The 23,361-nt window shown below is 38.9% G+C and overlaps 1 pseudogene; it reads left to right on the forward strand.

Annotated features, from left to right (window-relative positions):
• The first annotated feature begins 8,705 nt into the window (after positions 1–8,705).
• LOC122114107 lies at positions 8,706–9,922 on the forward strand (annotated as a pseudogene).
• Positions 9,923–23,361: the final 13,439 nt, after the last annotated feature.

The raw sequence follows: 23,361 nt of genomic DNA on the forward strand, positions 1-23,361 counted from the left end.
AGTTGTTTTGAATTTTTCATTCTAGTATTTATTTTTTATAAATAGATAAGTATCTGCTAGTTTTTATAAAGAAACAAATACAAAGTTTCTTCTTACATAATAATCCATCTTATCTTGGCTCATCTAAAAAAGTAAGTTACTCCTCCCTGTGAAATTATTCTTTTCCCAGCATGCAGTTCCAGTTTTGTACAATTTTATACACTTTACCCACAATAATACCTTTTTCTAAAATCCCTCTTGCTATCACCCAGTTTTTGTAAAAACCTTTTTGAAGTTATTTCATTAATAGGAAGGCATAATTAACTAATACCAATTTAATGTAATCATTTCCATGGGTATTTGCATTTTAGCCTGGATCAAAACTTGATTCTAACAAGATTATACTTTAATGGAAGAATCAGAGCATCAATCAGGAGGTTGAGAGTACCCTCATGAACAAGTTTTATTATGCATTGCGTATTTTTGTTTTAAGATATGAAGGCTAAAGATTACCAGCTCATATAACCCTGGTTCCAGTGCCCTGCATCTTGTACATACATTTTTTTTAATTTGGGGAGGGGCAGGGAAATAAAATTGCTGAAACAAGGATTCCAGTTGACCCACTGTAACAATGGAATGTACAAGACACTAAGATGAAAACGAACTTCACAACTTTGGGAGTAGGGGGAAGGAGGAGTTGGGGAAGTAGAGAGGAAAGGGAATGTAGTGGGAAAACAAAGGAAGGGGGTAACAATGCTCAATAGGAAATATACTCATTACCTTACACATGTACCTGTAACAACTCTATACAGTATCTTTACAATAAATAATATTTTTTAAAAAGTTTACCAGCTCATACTTCCACAATGAACTTGCTATACACCTTAAATACTTCATATGGCTCAAAATAGGAAACCAAAAAGAAAGCAACTTTCTATATAGATTGTCCATTGATATAAAACCGAGATGCCAAATGCTGTGCCCAGCGCACAGAAACCCAGAGTACAGTCATTAACCTCTAGAATGCTGAGTTGTCTTCTTTAGCTGGAAATCTCTTAATTTTATTATAGACATTATGCAGAAATGTCCTGAAACAATATTCGTGGAGAATAAACAGTTCTACAAAATCAGGAAAATTTTATCAAGTCAAAAAGAGGAAAACAAGACAAGAAAAATTCTATTCCTGGTTATATAAAAATAGGATTGAACAATAGTCTACCAATAGTCTGAAGAAGAGAACAATTATTTAAGTGAGTTGGTATTATAAATGTAATAATAGAGTGATATGCATGGTAAAATAAAACCTGATGATGAGCCATGAACTCTGCCTTGGGAGGTCAGGAAAATCCTTCTTGCACAGTGTCTTGATACATAGGAAGGGAGAAAAAAGTTTATGAAGTTTAGTAGTCTCCAAATAGTATGACCAAGGAATGCAAAGTATCAGGAATAGGGTAGCAGTAAATCAAATTGGAGAGATGGAAATGGCCATGTAGCTTAGTGTTGTTGCACTTGCTTAATATGCACGAGGCCCTGGGTTCAATCCCCAGCACTAAAAAGGAAGGAAGAAATAGACAAAGAAAGATTTGTGAAGTGGACCTAGCACCATCATAGAAGTTTTATTCTCTAGCCCAGGATTTCATACTGTTAATTGCATATTATTCCTGCATGGGAAACTTAAAAGTACAGTTGCCCAAGTCTCAGCCATTTGTATTTGAGTGGATACAGATGTATCAACTTCAGCTGATATGATTGGGGGCAGCCAGGATTGAGATATCATGGTAGCGCATATGAGTTAGAACATGAAAAAAAAGTTCGTGAGCCTTTTATTTCTGCAAAAAAATAAATGCACATGGTATGTCAGCCTAAGTATGGATATAGTTTAGTCTGCATTTAAATGTACAAATATACCAATTTTGCAAACTTGGGTAAATTACCTATCTCTCTTTAAGACTTAGTTTCCTATTTTGTACTTGGGAGCCAATGAGACTATAGTGAGAGAGTGTTAATAAAGTGTTTTCTGGCTATGCTTTTTAAAATGTATTATAACTACCTTATTTGACTTGTTTATATAGTGTAAATTTGCACCAGGTGCTGAAGAGCAAAGCAGACAAGGATCAACTGTCCTGTCTTAGGTCTCTTGGATACTTGATGTCATTCCTTACATTCCAAAATTTTTGAAGTCAGAGTTGGACAAGAAGGCAGTTTTAAAACTTTTCCCTATGGAGCCTTAACATTTTTCAATATCACAGGGACTCTGGAAAGATGGAAAAATAAAATATAGAGAAAACAAAACAGTGCTTTTCAGCTGGCTTACTGTTTATCCTTTTGACCAATGATGACAAATTACCATACACTATATTGGTTATAAACACTAAAATTATTTCTACATTCTGGATCCTGGAGGGCCAAGATTGCAATGCCAGCATAGTCAGTATTTTTTTTTTCTGAGTAATGCTCTGTATTCAAGATCAGGAGTGAAATCTATTTGGTTTTGTTTATTTAAATCCCATTCATGAAGGCTTGCCTCCATGACTTAATTACCATCCACATACACACAAAGGCCCACTTCTATAACATTACATTTGAGATAGTATTTCAACAAGTGAAACTGGATGAAGGGTGTAAATATATGCATTGTACTTATACTTTCGTTCCCCCCCCCCCCCCATAAGATTGTGGATCTAAGAACAGTATGATCCAGACATTGAATGATCTTAAAGCTGACCTCTGGGCCACTCTATGATTTTGGAGTATTATATTGATCTGGCTTATTCAATTCTCTGTCTTCACTACAAGATTATTTGAAGAATACATAAGATAATTACGCTGAGTAGTTATCTAGAGAATTATTTCATATTATTTACTTTTAATTTTTTGGTAGGTACTTGGGTTTGAATTCAGAGCCTTGCATTTGCCAGGCAGGCACCTTACCCCTTGAATCATGCCACATGGTTGTTTTTGAGATAGAGTCTTGCATTTGTTTATTCCTAGGGTACCTGGATAGTGAACTTCCTACTTGGATGTCCAACACAGGTAGGATGACAAGCCACACATTGGCACACCCAGGTTTTATTGATTGGAATGGAGGTCTCTTGTATGTTTTCCAGCTTAACCTTGAACTCCCACTATCCACAGGTCCATTTTCAGAGTAGCTAGAATTATAGGTATAAACCATCTCATTTGGTTTCTATTATTTATGTTTATGAAAAGTCTGAAAGCTATGAGAAAATCCCCTAGAGTTTACTAACCATATCCAGATTCTAGGTGATATACTCATGTTTATTGTGTTACAAACTGTGTTTTTCGTTCTGTTTTATATAGAGATATTTCACATCAAGAATAAAAATATTATTACTAATGCCAATTCAAACAGCTGTGACTATCTAATTTCCATGTGTGAATTTATGTTTTCTGGAAAAACATCCTCAGTACATCGGCCAAAAATCTGATAGTCCTAACAAGCAAATATTTGCTTCCAGTATGATCAGCAGATTGCAAATAGGGGTTCCATGCCTGTAGAAGAGACAGGTCACAGGGGAATTCCCTGCTTGTGACCCTAAAATAATTCTGTCCTGTTCAAAATAGCAGAAGGGTAAAAATTTGTCAAAATTATTAAATGGGAACTTTCTCTTTTTTTTCCTTTTTTTTGGGGGGGGAGGGGTACGGTCGTGGGGCCTGAACTCTGGGCTTGGGTGCTGTCCCTCAGCTCTTCAGCTCAAGGCTAGTGCTCTACCACTTGAGCCACAGCTCCACTTCCAGCTTTTTTCTTTTTGTTTATGTGGTGCTGAGGAATTGAACCCAGGGCCTCATTCATGCAAGGCAAGCGCTCTATCATTGAGCCACTTTCCCAGCCCTTGTATAGAATCTTGTATATACATTTTTCTAATTTGGGGAGGGGAAAGGGAATAACAAAATGCTGAAACAAGGACACAGGATGACCCATTGCAATGATGATACCCACAAGAGTCTATATTGGAAATTAACTTTACTCCTTTGAGGGGGAGGTGAACCAGGTAGGGAAAGGAAGGAATAGTGGGAGAACAACAAAGAGGGAGTAACAATGCTTGACAAGAAATGTACTCATTACCTTACTCATGTAAGTGTAACCCTTTGGACAGCATCTTTGCAATGAAGTAAAATAAAAACTTATTTAACAAAAAATAAAAAAAAATAGAATCCTGTTTTTAAAACATGTAATGTTAGAAGAATACCACTAGATGGTAGCGAAATCCCACAATATATATGAAAAGGCCTATCTAGCTTAGTAAACTATGGAAACCACAGAGTTAGTGTTTTATAATCAACAAAGAGTCTCCAGGCTTGGGTATTTGACTAGGACCAGAGACACTCAGAAGGAGCAGTCAGCATGCTGAATTTTGGGGGAAAGTCTTCTGTTTTTGGAATTTAGAGACTTGAAGCGTGGCTATGCCTCTATTTCTTGCCTCATTTATCAGCAAAGGATATCTTTCAAGGATTGATTCATGTCCCCTGAGATATGTGTCCTTGGAGAAGTCTGTAACAAGTGACTGAGGTGATGTGAGGTCCCTGAGACTGTAGCAAGTCCTGTAGTGCTAGTGTCTTGAAGAGATGTGGCACTGAATGGCTCTGTCTCTGTCTCTGTCACAGACATCAAAGTCCTTGTGAGGACATTACAAGAAAGTGAACAGTCAGGAAGAGAGTCTAAAACAGATGACACTCTAGACTTCCTGGCTTCCAGAACTTTGACTTTAAAACTATTCCATAAATTTGTCTACCAATGCAAGATATCTGTGTTCTCCATGGCAGGGAAACTAAGTCACCAAACCAGCTCTCCCTGAGCAGGATCAGCCTTAGGAATTGGCATGTAGTTTGGACATGTAGTTGCGGACTTGCTTCTCTTCTTCCTGCTAGTGCAAGCATGGTGAGGAAACAGGACTCAGGTTCCATTCTCAGTGAGCTTGAAATCAAGAATGTTGCCTAGCAGTTGAAGGTTTAAGCCTGCTTAGTTTTTGGATAAGAATCAGAAAAACATCAACTAAATTGGATGCATTACTGGTATTGTTTGTAAATGTACATGTATTTTTTTTCTTCTGTAAGGCACTGAGAAGAACTTATTTATCCTAACATACTTTTCTCTACATGGCCCTCAGCACAGACTTTATAATGCCTCTCCTGACTTGTAAATGACATATCTACATACTCTGCGGAGTCAGGGTTGTGCCATTTCTTTGGATTCACAAAGCAAAGAGAAATCTATGTATGTAAAAATAGGAACTATTCTTTATTTGAGGAAATAAATTTATAATTTCAGTTTTCCCCATGTAGTATGAAGGTGACAATAGTTTTGCCACATATCTTTTATTGGGCTGAGGTAATTTTTTTCTATCCATAGTCACGTGAGAGATTTTTAACAATCGCTTTTCTCTAATCCATGGCAACATTTAAACTTATTATCTTTATTTTCTGGTGCTTCTCTGTATCCAACTTGCCAAGAGCAATGACCACTACTGAGCCTCTACAACTACACACACCTGAGAAGAGCAGACCATCACCTGGTATGCAGTTGAGGGCAAATGGCCAGCAGGACTGATCAGCAACTTCACAATGTTCCAATCCTGAGAATGAAACCCTTCCATGCCCAGTTGTGTATCATGGGACTATGGTTCCTGAAGCTATACTTTGTCCTGTTTTGAGAGGAATTAATTCAAATCCCGGTGTTCTACAAGGCTTATGTATCTACAAGTGGCCAGTGCAAGTAGCTCATGCCTGAAAATCTACCTACACAGAAGGCTGAGATCCGCTGATCCCAGTTCAAGGCAGCCCAGGAAAGGAAAGTGCAAGAGACTCTTTCCTACAGTTAACCAACAAAAGGGCAGAAATGGAGATGTGACTCAGTGCTGACCTTGAGTACTAAAGCTCAGGGCCAAAGATCAGACCCTGAGTCAAAGTCCAAAGACAAACACACACAAAGTATAACAATGCACAAAAATTTAGTCATATATGAGTCTTCTTATGGTTGCACATTCTTAGTTGGGGGGGGGGGGAATCAAAGCATAAGATTTCAGTATTTCTTTTGAGCTGTATCATTTGTAAGTCATATACAGGATTGAAGTTACAACCTATTGGGAATTTACCTGTGTTAGTTATCTCCCCTTCCTTATAACTGGCATTTAAGTTTGGAACTTTCCTCCAGTAATGGTATCTCAAAGACTTTGCTCATTCTTTTTGCATAAGCAAGCACCAAAAGAATAAAAGAAATAATTTACAAATAACATATTTATATGATGATTTCTTTGTTGCTTTGTATGTCCCTCCCCCACGGTATAACCCGTGGTTTCACTGTATTTGATGTTGGTATAATTTGGGGAGGGAAAGGAAAAAAACAAATCATTTAAATAAGGATACAAGTGGACCCATTTCAACAATGAGAAGTACAAGTTGTTATGTAGAAAACAAACTTTACAAGTTTGGGGGGGCGGAGGGAGGAGGATGGGGTGGTGGGACTGGAGGAGGGAGAATGGGAAGGGATGGGAAGGGATGAGAAGGGAAACAAAGGAGGAGGCTACAATGCTTGATAAGAAATGTACTCATTATCTTGCCCATGTAATTGTAATCCCTCTGTACAGTATTTTCACAATAAAAAAAAAAGAGAGGAAAAAAATAAATTGTTTAAATAGGGATATAGTTGGACACATTGCAATAATGAGATGTACAAAACATTATGTCGAAAAATGAAGTTTACAACTTTGGTGCTGGGTTTTTGGGGGTAGGGAGGACAGGGAAAGGAGGGGAGAGATGGGAAAGAATGGGAAGGGAAAACAAAGGAGGAGGCAACAATGCTTGATAAGAAATGTATGGTATTTTCCCAATAATAAAGTTATTAAAAATAATATATACCACATATATGGTATATATGTGCACATCAGAGGGAAACCAGGAGGAGGACAGAGAGACAGAGGCAAACTGGGGACAACATACAACAGTAGGACCTATCAGCTGCACGGGACATTGATCATAACAAACTAAGCAACTCAATGGAAGCAATGGAGGGAATGAGCAGGAAAGAGGGAATAGCTGACACTAAGCAAAAGGAAAGAAATGTACATATCACCACATGTGGAAGAAATAACTGTATTGTCAAAGCCCATAGAATTAACAAACTTTAAAGGCCACAATAAAGATAATTTGCCCCCACGAAGGTTAGAATGGGTTTGTGAGGAAAGTATCACTTACTTCGTGACTATAACAATCCTGTGAAATTTGTGAAATTTATGTAATTACTTAATCACAATAAAAATTCCTATAATAAATTTTAATAGAAGAAACTTTTTGTGTAACCCATAAGAAAATGTCACAAACAGTGGCCAATAGCAACAAATATGCATGTTCTTCAGGCTCTAGATGGGGTAAGTGGAATATGAATTCCTCTGTACAGCTCTGAACCAGCATTCAGTTACTTAGTAGATTCTGATGAACCTTAAGAGAAGACTTAATCTTGAGTGTTTGTTATACTGAGACATGAACACAGCTCTTGCTGGGTCCTGCTATGAGGTGTGGAGTCCTGGCTGTGGCTGCCCACATGGAATGCAGGCAGGACAAAGAGGGTCTCATACAGAGTTAATAACTTTTCCAGGAGCAGACTCTGTAGAAAGATTAAAAAATAGATGTTGCCATAGTCTGACTAAGTAATTGAAGGTAACTGGCATTCTTGTTCATTCTGTCTCATAGAAGAGAGAGAAATATTAAGAATGCTGCTGTTAGTCTGAAGAGTTATGCTGAAGGAGTGTAATCCCATATTTATTATGAAAATGACTGTGTAAAATTTAGTTTTCTCTGCCTTTTTTCACTTTCATTTAGAAATATTATTAATTAAGGAGAATTTTTTCCTCTGGGTTATTTTGTTATGATATAAGTGATCATAAGGAACTTAATTTATTAGGCCCCATATGAAGAACCTTATTTTTTTTTTTTATCACTTGTAGGGATTGAACTCAGACCTGGGCACTGATCCTGAGCTCTTTTGCCCAAGGAAAACACTCTGCCACTTTCAGCCACAGCACCACTTCCAATTTCTGAATGATTAATTGGAGATAAGAGTCACAAGGGGAGATTTCAGCCTGGACTGGCTTTGAACCATGTCCTCAGAACTCAGCCTCAAGAGTAGCTAGGATTACAGACATAAGCCACCAGAGTTTGTCTTATGAAGACCATCTCTAACAGTTGTTGATAACTTGCTCATCAAAAGTTAACTTTGTTTCAGTGATGTCAGATTAACTCGAGTAGGTATTTGATTTCCTTACCTAGATCAGACCACTGTAGTATTGGATAGAAGTCCTGAGAAACAATGGCAAATGAAGTCTGTGCACAGTATCTTTCTCTAGAATAACTAGAAGAGGGCCAATCAAACTAACCCTTCACCAACACTCCCCTGGACACACATTTCAATTGAATTGGACCTCTAGTGTTTCAAGTTGCAGGGTCAAGTACACCACCTCCTCCCTGCAGATCCAGGCATCAGGGGAGAGGGGTCCTTCTACCCACTGCTGGAGCCAGCCTGGTATTTGTGGGTCTTTCCTCCAAACACAGAAGAAATTTAAGTCACTTTCTTCACCAGAGAGATGCCCTTGCCCTCTGCTTTGTTCTTCTCACACTGCTGCACCCACCTGCTGATTTGCATAGTGCTCCCCAAGGAGAACTTTCCAGCCCTAGTTTGACATAAAGGCTCATCTTGACCTTGACTTCACTGATCAAATCTCCTGGATTCCCAGCTAAAATGAGGCTCTGTTCTTGGGTTCTGGGTCTCCTAATGCTCTGGATGACTGGTAAGGGCAGAGGGAGATGAGGATGGTAAAGGGGGTTGAGGGTGAGCCCTCAGGGCCACTGCTTCTTGTTTGTATTCTGTTCATGGGTTAGATGCACAGAACTTGTCTTCTAGAATGAGGCAAGTGAAGTTAATTATATGAGAGGGAAGAACATTCTAGATGGAACCAGTTCCTGAGCTTTGGTGACAACTATGACATCTGTGCAGTGGGTAGTATACATGAGATCTAGAACCTCATTTATTATTTTGATATTTGTATATGTTTTGAAATATTGAATAGTTTTAGGATAGGAGGGAAACCATGAAAAGGATTGGGAATTAATATATAACCACAGAAAAAATTATTTACCACATGTAACCTTGTACTTTTCATTTATATTAATTTCAGGGTCCAATGGCGATATTATAATGACTCAGACTCCACTCTCCCTGGCTGTCACCCTGGGAGAGACGGTCTCCCTCTCCTGCAGGTCAAGTCAGAGCCTCTTATATAGCGATGGAGATAGCCTTCTGTATTGGTTCCTTCAGAAGCCTGGCCAGTCTCCACAGCGATTGATCTATTGGGCTACCAACTGAGGATCTGGGGTCCCAGACAGATTCAGTGGCAATGGGTCAGGCACAGATTTCACACTGCAAATCAGCAGGGTGGAGGCTGAGGATATTGGGGTTTATTACTGCATGCAAGGTATAGATACTCCTCCCACAGTGATACAGTCCTTAACAAAAACATCTCTGTAGGGCTTGGCCCAGCTGTCCTATTTCAAAGCTTGTCTGGAGAGCAGCATAGCAAATTCTCTGAACTGAAGCAGTAATCTGAGTTTGGAGGACTTGACAGAAGATGTCATACCAGAGAGCTTGTCCAAGTGGGATCTTGGATTACTTCAGCTTCCAGGGACTCCCAGAACCAGAATGTATAATGTTACTGCAAAAGTCAATTTATCACTTATTACCAAATGTGAAAGACAAAGACAAAATCATCTACCAGAAGCAAGCCATTTCTATAGATTGGATAGAATTACAGAGTCAAATCCCATGCAGAATGACTCAAGAAGCAGTAGTAGCTAGGAATTGAAGAATGAGTCACAAAGCTAGGCTTAAATGTGAGATGGATTTTTGAAATAGGAATGTTACTGAATATCACCAAATAAATAGAATATGTTGGTTACATTCAAAAAAATTAATTATATGTCTCAGATATTAAAAGCTTTTTGCTTAATCAACTCATGATTCTGAAAGTCCCATTATTATCATTTTTTATTTGTGAAAATACCATACATAGGGGTTACAATTACATGAGCAAGGTAATGAGTACATTTCTTAACAAGTATTGTTGCCTCCTACTTTGTTTCCCCTTACTATCCCTCCCCTCCCCTCTCCCCACCCCCACAACTGTTGTAAACTTTATTTTTCAACATAATGTCTTGTACATCTCATTGTTGCAATTGGTCCACCCATATCCCTATTTAAACAGTTTGTTTTTTCCTTCCCCTCCACAAATCATACCAACATCAAATACAGTGAAAACAGAGGTCTCCTTGGCACAGGCTTATTTTTATTTAACAAAGCTACAAATTGAAGTGTGACACTGCATAATGCTATGATACATGTCTGTTTCCTCTGGTCCTCCTCTTATGGAGGCCTTTTCTCACCTGACTCTTAGAGCTTAGAAGATTATGATCTTCCCTTCCAAAAATCTACCATTAACTGGCAAACAACCCCACAATGAGCAAAGGCTTCCCCTGAGACTTGAGTATGTATTGGATTTTCTCTCAGAATATGCACAGACCACTCAGACATCCAAAGCAGACCCCTGCTATTTCCCTCAGCACAGGTATCATCTTAGGAAAGGACCATCCTTACCAGTTTCTCTATTATATTTAAGTTCTCCTAATCCCTCTGTCACTGATAAATCGAAAATATCTCTCCAATTTGTTGATGTAGGAGCTCAGAGCTATAAACTTGCCTCTGAGTACTGCCTTTGCTGTGTCCCAGAGGAGCTGGTATTTTGTGTGTTCATTTTTGTTGAATAGCATGAACATTTGAATTTCCTTTCTAATCTCTTCCATGACCCACTCATGATTCAGCAGTGTGTTGTTCAGCCTCCATGTGATACCGGACTTTCTTTGGTGGCTTTTGGTGTTGTGTTCTAACTTTAATCCCTTGTGGTCAGAGAGAATGCAAGGTATAACTTCAATGTTTCTGAATTTAGACAAGTTTGCTTTGTGGCCTAAAATGTGGTCTATTTTAGAAAACGTTCCATGTGCTGCTGAGAAAAACGTGTATTCTGATGCTGCTGGGTGAAATGTTCGGTAAATGTCTGTTAAGTCTAGTTGATCTATGCAGCTGTTTAGATCTGCGGTTTCTCTGTTGAGTTTTTGCCGAGTTGATCTATCTAGTGGGGAGAGTGGTGTGTTAAAATCCCCAACGATTAATGTCTTTGGATCTATATGGGATTTGAGGGAAAGTAGTGTTTCTTGGATAAATTTGGGTGCTCCATTGTTTGGCGAATAGATATTTAGAATTGTAATATCCTCCTGAAGGAGAGATCCTTTAATTAGTATGTAGCGACCTTCTTTATCTCTTTTCATGAATTTTAATTTGAAGTCTATTTTATCTGATATTAGGATTGCAACTCCCGCCTGTTTATGCGGTCCGTTTGCTTGGTAGATTTTGTTCCAGCCTTTAACATTGAAAATGTGTTTGTTTTTATGGGCAAGATGTGACTCCTGCAGGCAGCAGATAGAAGGGTCTTGTTTTTTAATCCAACTAGACAGTCTATGTCGCTTAATTGGAGAGTTCAGTCCGTTAACATTAAGAGATAGGACTGAGAGGTATTTGGGAGTTCCTGCCATGTTTTCTACCTTCTTGGGGGCTGCGAAAACTGGGTTCTTCCTATGGTTCTTGGATTCTCAGTTTGGGTGCAGTTTCTTGGCCTTTATTGCGGTCTTGTTGGTTTTCTATGTGTAGGACATCTTTAAGAATCTTTTGTAGGGCTGGTTTGGTGGAGATGTATTGTTTCAATTTTTCTTTGCTATGGAAGGTTTTTATTTGGCCTTCAGTTATGAAGGAGAGTTTAGCTGGGTACAGTATTCTTGGTTGATAGTTGTTTGTTTTTAGGGCATGGCATACATCATTCCAGGCTCTTCTTGCTTTGATTGTCTCTGCTGAGAAATCTGAGGTGATTCTAATTGGTTTCCCTTTATAAGTGATTACCCTTTTCTCCCTGACAGCTTTAAGGATCTTTTCCTTGTTCTGAGTTGATCCTGTGTGGATTATAATGTGACGGTGGGATGTCCTATTCTGGTCTGGTCTATTTGGGGTTCTAAAGGCTTCTTGTATCTGGACAGGCCTATCTTTTTGCATGTTTGGGAAGTTCTCTGCTAGGATCCTGTTAAACAGATTTCCTAGACCATTAACTTCTGTTTCTAGGTGTTCCTCTACACCCATTATCCTTAGATTAGGCCTTCTGATGGTGTCTTCCAGGTGTTGGATAGATCTATCATATTTCTTGGACTTGTCTTGGATGGTTGTATGTTCTTTCTCTATAATATCTAGGCTGTCTTCAATCCCTGAGATTCGATCTTCTGCATGGTCTAACCTGCTGTCAAGACTCTCTACTTTGTTTTTTATCTCTTTTCCTTCTAGTTGGTCAGCTTTGATGGCTTCAAGTTCTTTGTTGAAGCTCTGTTTTAGGTCTTGTATGAATTTCTTTACTTCCTTAATTTGGTGTTCAGTGTTTGTCCTCAAATCACTTAGTTGATTGGTTATGGTTTCTTTGGGCTCCCATTCCTTCTGTTGGGTTCCATTCAGCATTCCCTTTGTGGTCTCCCTGACTTCCTTCAGCTCTTTGTTAATGGATTCCATGAATGCCTTTAGTGATCTTTGTGTGTTCTCTACCTGGTCTCTCAATTCCTGTATTACTCTTTGATTAGCTTCCTCCCGTTCGTGGGATTCCTGCAGATCTCTTTGAGTGTTCTCAGCCTGCTCACGCCATTCCTCCCTTTCTCTTTGAGTATTCTCAAGTTGTTCACGCAAATCCTGTATCAGTTTTTGAGTAGCTTCCTCACGCTTATGATATTCCTGTATAAACTTCTGGGATGCCTCCTCTCTCTCCCTATCACGCTCATACAGAGTCCTTTGTACATTGTCAAACTTTTCATTTATCATGTTTGCCAGCAGTGTTTGTAGAGCTGTTTGGGAACTCTCCTCTGGATTATTCATTATCTGTTCTAACCCCTGATTATCAGGATTGGGAATTGAGATACCCGAATTTGCCATTTTTCTTGTGTTTTTCCGGCTTACTCTGCCCATTTGAGATGAAGATAGCACCAGTTTTGTGCTAGAACACTATCTTAAGGCAACCATCAACCAAAGTTTGCATTTGTACAGTCAATAGTCTACAGATACAATCTAGTTCAACAGATACATCTATTCGACATCAAACAACTATATGTTAAAGAACTTCGAACCGCAGAGAAGAATTTGGAAAGCCAGAAATTATTAGGGTTAGGAAGAGATGTGGGTAAAAAATAGGAATAGATTGGTGTGGGGAGGCACAGGGAGAGTTAACTATGTCCTAATCACAATGCAGGAAATAGGTTGGGTAGGATGTAAGTAGAGAGAGAGAGAAAAAGAAGAAAGGGAAATGGGAATGAAAAGAGACCAGAAAATAAAATAGAAACGTAAAAATTAATGTTATTTTAGAGATTAAAAGACCATCTATTTATAGAGGAATATGAACATGTTGAGAGAAAGGGAGGGACATAGAGGAGATGAGAAAAACTTTAAAAAAATGCTTAAAATATTGTATAGGTATAAAGTACTGCTATTAGTGAATTTAAGTCTCAGAGGTTTTGAATTGAGTAATAAGTTTGTGGATTAAGTGTGTACACAATGGGGGATAGGGTCTACTGGTTAACTACGGGTTTATCTGAGGATGTGCAGGACAAGAGTTAAGTCACATAAAGATGAACAAAGAGGAAAAGATGGAAAGGATAGGAAAGTGAGAAGAAAAGATCAGAAGTTCAGTAGAGCTAGAAAAAAAAAACAAAAAGATTATTAAGAATGAAAGAAAAAGAGAAAGAAGACAAGAAAAGAAAACACACATTCACGTATTCCTAAAATAAAAATTATAAGAGGAGAAAAAAAAAAGTTAATGGAAAACAATTATTTTTTCAGAAGAGGCAAAAATTAAAGATTAATAAAAGTTTTAGAAAAGCAAAAAAATTTTTTTATATATATATAAGGTAACAAAAAACGAAAAAAAACAAAACAAGAAAAAGAAAAAAAGAGAAGAAGAAGAAAAAAAAGTTCTTTGATTTTTTTTTTTCTTTTTTTTGGGAGGGGTGGGAAGAGTCCTGTATCTCCCTTTTGTCTGTAACCAGAGTCTGGTTGGAGTCTCTGGTCAGCTTGAGGTCCTGTGGCTTGATTGGTTTAAGTCAGTTTGTTGGAACAGGCAGGAAAATGCTCTGCTTTACCCAAGATTTTGAGATCCCCCTCCCAGGTTAGTTTACTGGGAGGGTGATCTGCTTTGAGAATCACAAAAGAGGGGGATGCAGTGATGAGGCTAGGTTCTGGGTAGAGTTGAGGCCTTTCAAGGAACAGTAGCTTTTCCCTGGGGCTATTTTGTGAAAAAAAACTCACAGCACCCAGCCTGGAGCCATTCTCAGGGTTTCTGTTTTTCAATTGATTGTGGTGGCTGCTAGAGGGAGGGGCAGCCTCTGGCTCTGGCCACCCAGCGAGGAGAGCCACTCCAGTGGCTGGTGCCTGAGCTGGGCGACCCCTCCCTGGATGGAACTGAGTCTGTGAGGTCACCTCGCCGCCAAGTTCCTGTGACCTGCCAAATGACTAGCTCTATTCCAAGGCCTGAGCTGGAGCTAGCCGCTCCTCCGAGCTTTGTCGGTATCCAAGATGGAGATCACCAGTGCTGGGGGGGGAGGGGTGGCCTTCCCTCCTCTGCTCCCAGAGGAGTGAGGAAGTGGGGCTTCTACTCACGCGGAGTCTTGGATCTCGGGTCGTCTCTGGTCTGCAAAGTGCAGGATGAAGTTTTCCGCTCCTTGTCAGTTCTTGCTGGTGTTGAGTAGAATTCGCTCGTCCGCTGCGTCTGGCTCCTTCGTCCCGGACTGCGTCTCAGGTATGCCTCCGCGGCGGTGGTCGCCGCTGCGACCCTGCCGCCGCAGCGGCAGCTGCTCAGATGTGTCTGCTTGGCTTCCCCTCTCTTGACTAACTCTCTGTCCTGTGATGGCACACTTGGTGTGATTCTCTGGCTTGGGACTGTTCACTGGAACTCTGAAACTGTTTTCTATGCAAGAGCTTGTTCAGATTCCAGCTTCTCCTCCGCCATCTTCCCGGAACTCCTCTAAAGTTCATTTTTTGACATGGCGTCATGTACATCTCATGGGTTAACCTGTATCCCAATTTGAACAATTTGTTTTTACCCTTTAGCTCCCCAAATTATACTAACATCAAATACAGTCAAAACAGGGGTTATACCATGGGGAGGGTCATACAAACTACAAGAAAATTACGTGGTACATGTTAAATACTTTAGAAACCATTGCAAGGAAGAAAAAAAACACCTGTGTCCCTGTCGTGGGGTTCATTTCACTGACCTTTTCTGCTTGTCTCAGATATATACTAGTTATTGCAAATAAGGGAACCCATGGGAATTATGTTTCTTTGGGCCTGGCTTACTTCACTTAATATATATTTTTCTAAGTCTTTCCATTTACTAACAAATGGGGCAATAACATTCTTTCTGGTGGAGGCATAAAATTCCATTTTGTATATATACCACTTTTTCTTGATCCATTCATCTCGTGAGGGGCATCCGGGTTGGTTCTGTACCTTAGGTATGGTAAATATGGCTGTATTAAAAAACATGTGCTTGTAGCTTTAGTATCGTCTACACAAGAGATCTTTATGTTTATGATTTCTACCTGAACCCAGGGCATAACAGTTTAATTATTATTAAACAAATAATATTTTTAAATTTAATTTTTTTATTGTGAAAATACTGTACAGAGGGGTTACAATAACATGGGCAAGATAATGAGTACATTTCTTATCAAGCATTGTAGCCTCCTCCTTTGCTTCCCCTTCCCATCTATCCCCACATCCCCCCACCCTTATTACAAAAATTGTGAAGTGGTTGATCTCCACTCTCATATTCACTCTTCTTTCCTCCTGAAACATAGCCATTCCTAAAATGTCTTGGTCTCAAACCAAGGTGTCAGGACGTTGTGTGCACCAGGAGTGGATGTTTATCAAAAGACAGGTCCACCTTCAAAGTTCCTCTAATTAAATGCAGGTAAATAGAAAGGTATGAGTTTTACAGTTTCATCATAACTTCCTTTGGCTTCAGAAGTATCATATTTCAGGCCTCAGATACATCATAACTGGGGTCGAAGTTCGTGAATCTCTCAAATCCAGATCCACATGCAGTTCATTTAGTGAAGGATGATGAAGAGAACTCTGACTTTGGCAGGGACTTTCCCTGTGTGTGAGCTTCTGACTATGAGGAGCAGTGTTATTTTGTGTGCCTGCAGCAGCTGCTTGGACTCACAATGATGAGAAGTCGATTCACTGTGATGTAAATGTCCTGTGGCTCCCCAGATGTGACATCTTGCACTAGGGTGGACAGTGTCCCCACATGCTGGTCCTGATGTGGGAGCCTTCCTCACTGCGCTCTGCCTTCACTGTCTGTGTCAGTTTTTCCTTGCTTCCCATGCTAAGGATGTCTTCTCCATTCCTTGTGACTTCATTGCCTTGCTCACCCTTTACTGTGTTTCCTTTCATCAAATCTGAATCTGCTGGGACCACAAGTTCTAGAACAGTTACTAAAAAATGTTGTTCTGAACTGGAAGAGACGATAGCATAAGAACATGAAGTTTTATGAAGCAGGAGAGACTGAAGTAGATGTGAGTTCTTGGTTTAGGGAATATCTTATCTTTGAAGGGGGTGTTTTGGGGCTTTGGATAGGAGACAGGAATTTTACCTGAGAGATTTGGAGACTGCTAGCTCAGAAATTCATGAAGATCACCAAGCTACATATATAGCCAAGTCTTTTAAATCTTTCCAACCCTGCTGATTTTCATGTGCCCTGAGCACAGCCCACTGCCCTGAGAACTTCTTCAGAGGCTGCTCAGACCCTATGCAGGAGAAGGTTCCAGTGACCAAAGAGCTTGCACATGAAGGCCCCTGTTCAGATCCCAGAGGTCCTGCTGTTCTGGCTCCCAGGTAAGAAAGAACAATGCTGGGAATTGCTCATCTCATATTAACAGAGCAGCTTAAGTCTTCCTGGAAGTACTTGGATAATATAATTAATTAAATGACTAGTCTTTTTAATGTTTCCAATGTCATGTGCCCATTGTGATGTCCAGTTGACCCAGTCGCCATTCCTGCCTGCATCTCTGGGAGAGAGAGTCCACATCACTTGCAAAGCCAGTCAGGTCATTAGCAATTATTTACATTCTTACCAGCAGAGAGCAAGGAAAGCTCCAAAGCTCCTGATCTATTTTGCACCTACTTGGCAATCTGGGCTCCCATGGAGGTTCAATGGAATGGATCTGGCACAGAGTTCACTCTCAGCATGAGCAGCCAGCAGCCTGAAGATTTTGCCACTTTCTACTGTCAGCAGGGTAATTATTTACCTACCCCTGTGACACCAGTCAGAACAAAAACCTCCCAGGGAAGCAAAAGTGAGAGCCTGGGCTGCCCCAGATGCTTATCCTGGTGCTTCCAACTGCTGACAGAACATCTCACATACAGCCCCCTTTTTAAGGTCACTGGAACCATTGGGAGATAGGTTCTGGAGTCAATTGCATACCTTAACTGTCTGTCCTTCTGCTCATCCCAAGCAGCACACACCTGACACTGCCTCTTCTGTGACTTACAAAGAATACTGCTCTTTACTCATGTATGTTCCAGTCTGTCCTAAAATTCTGCAGTCAGTCAATAATGAAGCCATTCTAGATATGTCAGGGTTTTTAAAGGCAAGGAAAAATACCTTGTGAAAAACATTTTAAAAACAATTGTTTGAAGAAATATCATCGTTAAAATTTATTTGAAATCAATTTTAGATTGCCGTGGAATAATTTTATTTGAAGTACAATATGATGTAATAATAATGTAATAAAAAATAATGTAATAAACAAGTGAGTTCAGTACCTTAAATATTTCAATTCCCTGTCAGGGAATTTTTTTTCAGCAAATGTATTTTTTTAAATACTGATATCAACTCTCATGTTAAAACATGCAACATTTAATCTGGTTCTCAGAAAAATAATTTATTTTGATACTGAGTATCATATTATTGTTTTACATTGCCATGGTCTCAACTTTTGAAAGAAAAGTGGAAAAATATGTTTTTAAATAACTTCAGAAAATATCAAGAAAAAATTAACTAAAACTTTGTATCATGTTTTGGAAGGTTTGAACATATTTTTCTTCAGTTGCTTGATCTTAGAAGTGTTATTCAGAGGGCAGATATTCAAAGCACCCTTGGCTTCTGGCCTAGTTCACATAAATCCAAACTAAAGAATGGAAATAAATATACGAGAACAAATGCAATACATTTAAGACACTTGTGGAGTCATGTACTAGATACAGCTACATAGTGACCCATATTATATGTATATTTTTCAGAGTAATCAGAAGTGACTTCCATTTATCATACAGACATTCTGAGAGTCATAAGTTCACATTTAGTAATTAACATGCACTCTTACACATGGAAATGTAAGGGAGGAGCTGGATTGGGAGGGATGGTCCAGAATGATGAAAGGTTGATAGGTAAAGATGAATTGTATTTATAATCCTGTAGGTTTAGTGGACATCATTTTATACAGCTATTGATAGATATTAAAAATAGAATAAAGATAAGAGATGTGTATGGAGTTCTCACTTGTCCACACTCTCACCTCTGTCCAAGTTCCTTGCATATTGTGGATCGATAGGATTGAGTCCCTTCCACCTTCCAATCTTACATGTGATTAGAAGAGGTCTCATCTCATTCAGAATATAAACAGGAAAGCAGAGAGGGAGAGCAGTGCTGGGAAATTTATTTCCTGAAGAGACTGTGGTGATGGGAGCCCACAGGTGATGACCCAGTGAAGTCACAGCCCAACTCTCAGAATATATCTAGGAGGGCATTGCCCAAGACCAGGTACACACATGCCTCTTCCTATTAGCAACTTGTAACCATAGCAAGAGTCTCCATTCATGGAAAATGAGATGAAATATGTAAGGGGCCATTCTCAAATAGAAATATTTCTTGACAAAAGGAAGCAAACACAACTAAACATGTATGTAGTATTATTTTCTTTCCTACTCAGAATGTTTTCAGAATTCAGGATCATCAAAAGCATCCCTGAGAGCATGTTACAAATACAATATTACAAAACAACTTCACATCTACTGAGTGTTAATCTTCCCTTCAGCAAGTTAACAACTAATCTCTGTATGGATTAGGAAGTTGTATTTAGAAGAAGAAAAGTGTCATTGGTAGAGAGATGCTTTGTACTCCTCAATTAGCCTATTAAGAGCACTTCTATTTAAACCAAATTTCTCTCTCTTTCACACACACACATGTGTGCACACAAACATGACACATCTGTGTCAGTCCTTTAACAAAGTAGCTGACATAAACTCTGAATAAAAAAGAGTTTGTTTAACTCATAATTTTAGATGCAGAACGTCCCTGATGCTGTATCTTCATCTGTCTTTACTCTGAAGACTCTCTTACATGTGGTACAATATGTTGTGTTAATAAAGAGAGAACCAGTTGTAATTTGAGCTGGCCAAGCTTATGGTTGTCTTCCTTTGATAGCAGGTGACTATTATGAGAACTGCCTCACTGCATGAGAGTATCTTTAACCCTTTGGTGAGCAGTGGTATAATCTCCAATCCAATAATATAATCACTTCCCACAAGTCACCTCTTCCGTTGGCCAGGTTCACCCATTGGGGCAGCAGTACAAACATCCTGCATGTGCTCTTCCTTCCTTCAGGTGAAGTAGAGACTAAAATCTCTGAGAAAAATAAATAGAGACTGGTTAAATTAGATTGGGACTGGAGACATTCAGAGATTTTATGCTAATATAAGATAATCAACATCATATATATATATATATATATATACCATTTCAAGTAGTTACACAAAGTGGTCTCACCTCAGTATGTCAATTTATAAGTACATTATATTTTGATCCTTTCACCCTTCCATTAATCTCCAGAGGAAACTTTAAGAAGTCCTTTGATCAATTTGCTATACAAATACATTGTAGAAGAATGACAAGATAAAAACTGTTACATTGAATCCACACTTTCAAGTGCAATAATTTCTCCCATTATGTTAAATGACCATTAGGGTACTTACTACTTATAAGAGAAAATTTTGTTATCCTTGTCAATTCTATACCCTACATCTTAATATGAAGATCCTGGCAAATAGAGGTGCTAGCATCCCTAAGAGATAACTTGGTAACTATGGTATGCCTCTTCATCTAGCTCAACTCTGTGCTTTTATTGGTCAACTATTTTGAGAATCAGTGCTGCTAATGCTTGACACTGTGTCTTTCTCTAGGCTAGATGAAGGAGGAATGAATACCCAGGTACAATGTCCATTTCTTTCCTAGAGTCTCTCCTGGACATAAAGCTGCATATCATTGGGCCTCTGATGCTGTTTTAGGGTAGTGGGGTGAAGTGCACCCTGTTTTTCCCTCAGTTCCAGATATTATAAATGGAGTCCTTCATTCCATGCTGCAGGCATCATGGATTTTATTGGTTGTCACCAAGTATAGAACACATCTGCTTGTACTTTTCTCAGAAGAGCAGGCCTTACCTCCCCTTGACTCTTCTCACACTGTTGCCCCAACCTGGCTATTTGCATACTGCTTCCTAAGGAGGACCTTCCTTTCTAAATCTGAGATAAAGGCTCAGCTCTGAACTTGCCTTGACCTGTCAAAACTCCTCATTTCATTCCTAAAAATGATATGGATATTTAAAAAACAATGGGGAAAAGGAAAAATTAAAAAATGCAAAATATAAGAAAATATATAATATATTGTAATTCACTTATGGAAACATGTAAGGAATAGTTAGCATGCACTTTATCCATATTAGAGTAATATATGATGTATTACACAATAATATATAGCAATGTATAAGTAGAGAAATAAAAATTATATTTTAATAGGTAGTACAGATTTAACAAATATGATTAATTCACAGTTAACAAATAGGCATACTTATACATAATTGGTATATGTTTATATGGGTCAACTATAAAACATGTGCCTTAATTTATATATTAATTCTGTGCATAGATACACATCTAAATATGTATACAGATGTGTACAAATGGATGCATCTGTATGTGTATATAGATGTGTACATATGGACATATAAATGTCCAAATGTAGCTGCATAAACATGTAGCTAAAATACAGAGAGAGAGAGATTATCACAATTCCAATGAAACATAGTATATCATTTGCAGAGACTGTCTTAAAGAAAGACATGTAAGAACACACAGCATGTAGACTTTTGAGGAAACAAGTATATATGGCTCAATAATCTTCTTTCTTTCTTTTTTTTTTTTTTTTGGTCCAGTCATGGAGCCTGAACTGTGGGCCTGGGTGCTGTCCCTCAGCTCTTCAGCTCAAGGCTAGCACTCTACCACTTGAGCCACAGTGCCACTTCTGGCTTTTTTCTTTTTGCTTATGTGGTGCTGAGGAATAGAACCCAGGGCCTCATGCATGCAAGGCAAGCACTCTACCACTGAGCCACCTTCCCAGCCCTCAATAATCTTCTTTCTATAATCATATTTTCTTTGAAAGGTTCAAGGAAACAGAAAAAATTCTGATGATCTTTTATGATGGTTCTCTAGGTTGGATTGCTTGGAGATGAAAAAATATACTTCTGGACCTGGCTATGAGAGATTCTTTAGGGACAATTGACTAAGAGATAAGACCCACACTAATATACACAGCCCCTTTCAAAGGACTGAGTTTTAATCAAAAAAGATGTAGCCACCAAGTAGAACATATCCTCTGTTTCTTGGGTGCCATGTTGTAAGCTTCACTAAACTCTGCTCACATGGTAAACTGGAATTTATGATCTAAGAGTTGCAATCAAATACTCTGCCCTTTATTTTGCTTTTACTGAGGTCTTAGCCACAACAAGGAAAAGCTAAGTAACACATCTTCATAACTTAGGCCCTAGCTTACTTTCTAACCAATGATGGAAGATGAATTAGGTACCAGAAGCATTTGGGGTCCCCAGCACTGAATTGAGAGAAATGACTATTTGTAGTGGTAATAATATGTTGAGGTAGATACACTTCAAAGTCAGAGTTTCAGTGTGGGAATGTATGTATTAGTGAAGCAAAGTCATTAAACATGAATCCATGAACTCATGGACTGGATTTATCCTCAGGAGTGTGAGATGTGGATGTAAACAGCACAAGAAAGCTGCAGGCCAGGAGGAGGATTCTGAGCACTCATGACTGGGTGCTATAATCTCAGAGCAGGAGAAAAGGGACAGCTCTTCTCTGCAAGTGATAACTGAATATAGAGACCCAGTAGCCAGGGTTCATTCTACTGGCTCCATCTTCAACTCCACTCTTGGAAAGGTTTCCAGAACTTCTGCCTTAAGACTGCTCAATAGTTCATGACCAAATCCATATCCTTAGATAAATCATCTTGTGCTGAGCACACTTCACAACTGTGACTAAGAACAGTGACAAATCCACAGGGAGAGCAACCGGCTCCTTTCCTTCCAATTATAATACTTTCCCAGCAGACAGAGTCCAGGAAGCCAACATTAGCTATCTTGCAAGCCATCAGTACTCAAGCCACACAAGCACAAGGTGAGCCACTGGTTCTCCCCACCTGTACCATGTCATGCAACAAATAGTGATTAATTTTTCTGCACCACTTCTGCCCTCCACATGCAGTCAGTGATTAATATTTAGTAAAATACCAGGGTTTGGCATGGAGAGATTTGGGAATCTCTGTGCAGCTTTTGCTTCTTGTTTCTCTATCTTCACCTGTGTGGACTTACTAGCTCTTATTGGTCAAATTATCACTGGCAACACACACACACACACACACACACACACACACACACACACACACACACACACACTCAGATATAGACAGAGAGATATTCACACACCACGCGCACAAAACTCCCATCTTATCTGAATTTAATCCATAGAAAATTTAAAAACACATCTCAAAATGTAATTTATATCTCTTCCTGAAAAAAGAATGCTGGGGGCCATTTAGCTTAGCATCATCTTAGATGGTCATATGTACATAGTTTTTTTTAGCTTTTGTGCTTTTCTGATAAAAATATCCTAGATGTATCCTAATTATTGCAAATGAGGGAAACCTGAATCCTAAGATACGGACACAAGAGGTCTTTCTTTGTTGTTGTTTTTAATGTTCTGTATGATTTTTTTCTTTTGTATGTTCTTCTCCCTATGGTATATACGCTGTTTTCACTGTACTGATTTTATTACCCTGAATTTTGTATATACAGTTGTCTAATTTGGGCAGGGGAAAGGGAATAACAAAA

The sequence above is a fragment of the Dipodomys spectabilis genome, unplaced genomic scaffold (genome assembly GCF_019054845.1).
Source record: "Dipodomys spectabilis isolate Male_0828 unplaced genomic scaffold, ASM1905484v1 ptg000106l, whole genome shotgun sequence".
NCBI classification, from domain to species: Eukaryota; Metazoa; Chordata; class Mammalia; order Rodentia; family Heteromyidae; genus Dipodomys; species Dipodomys spectabilis.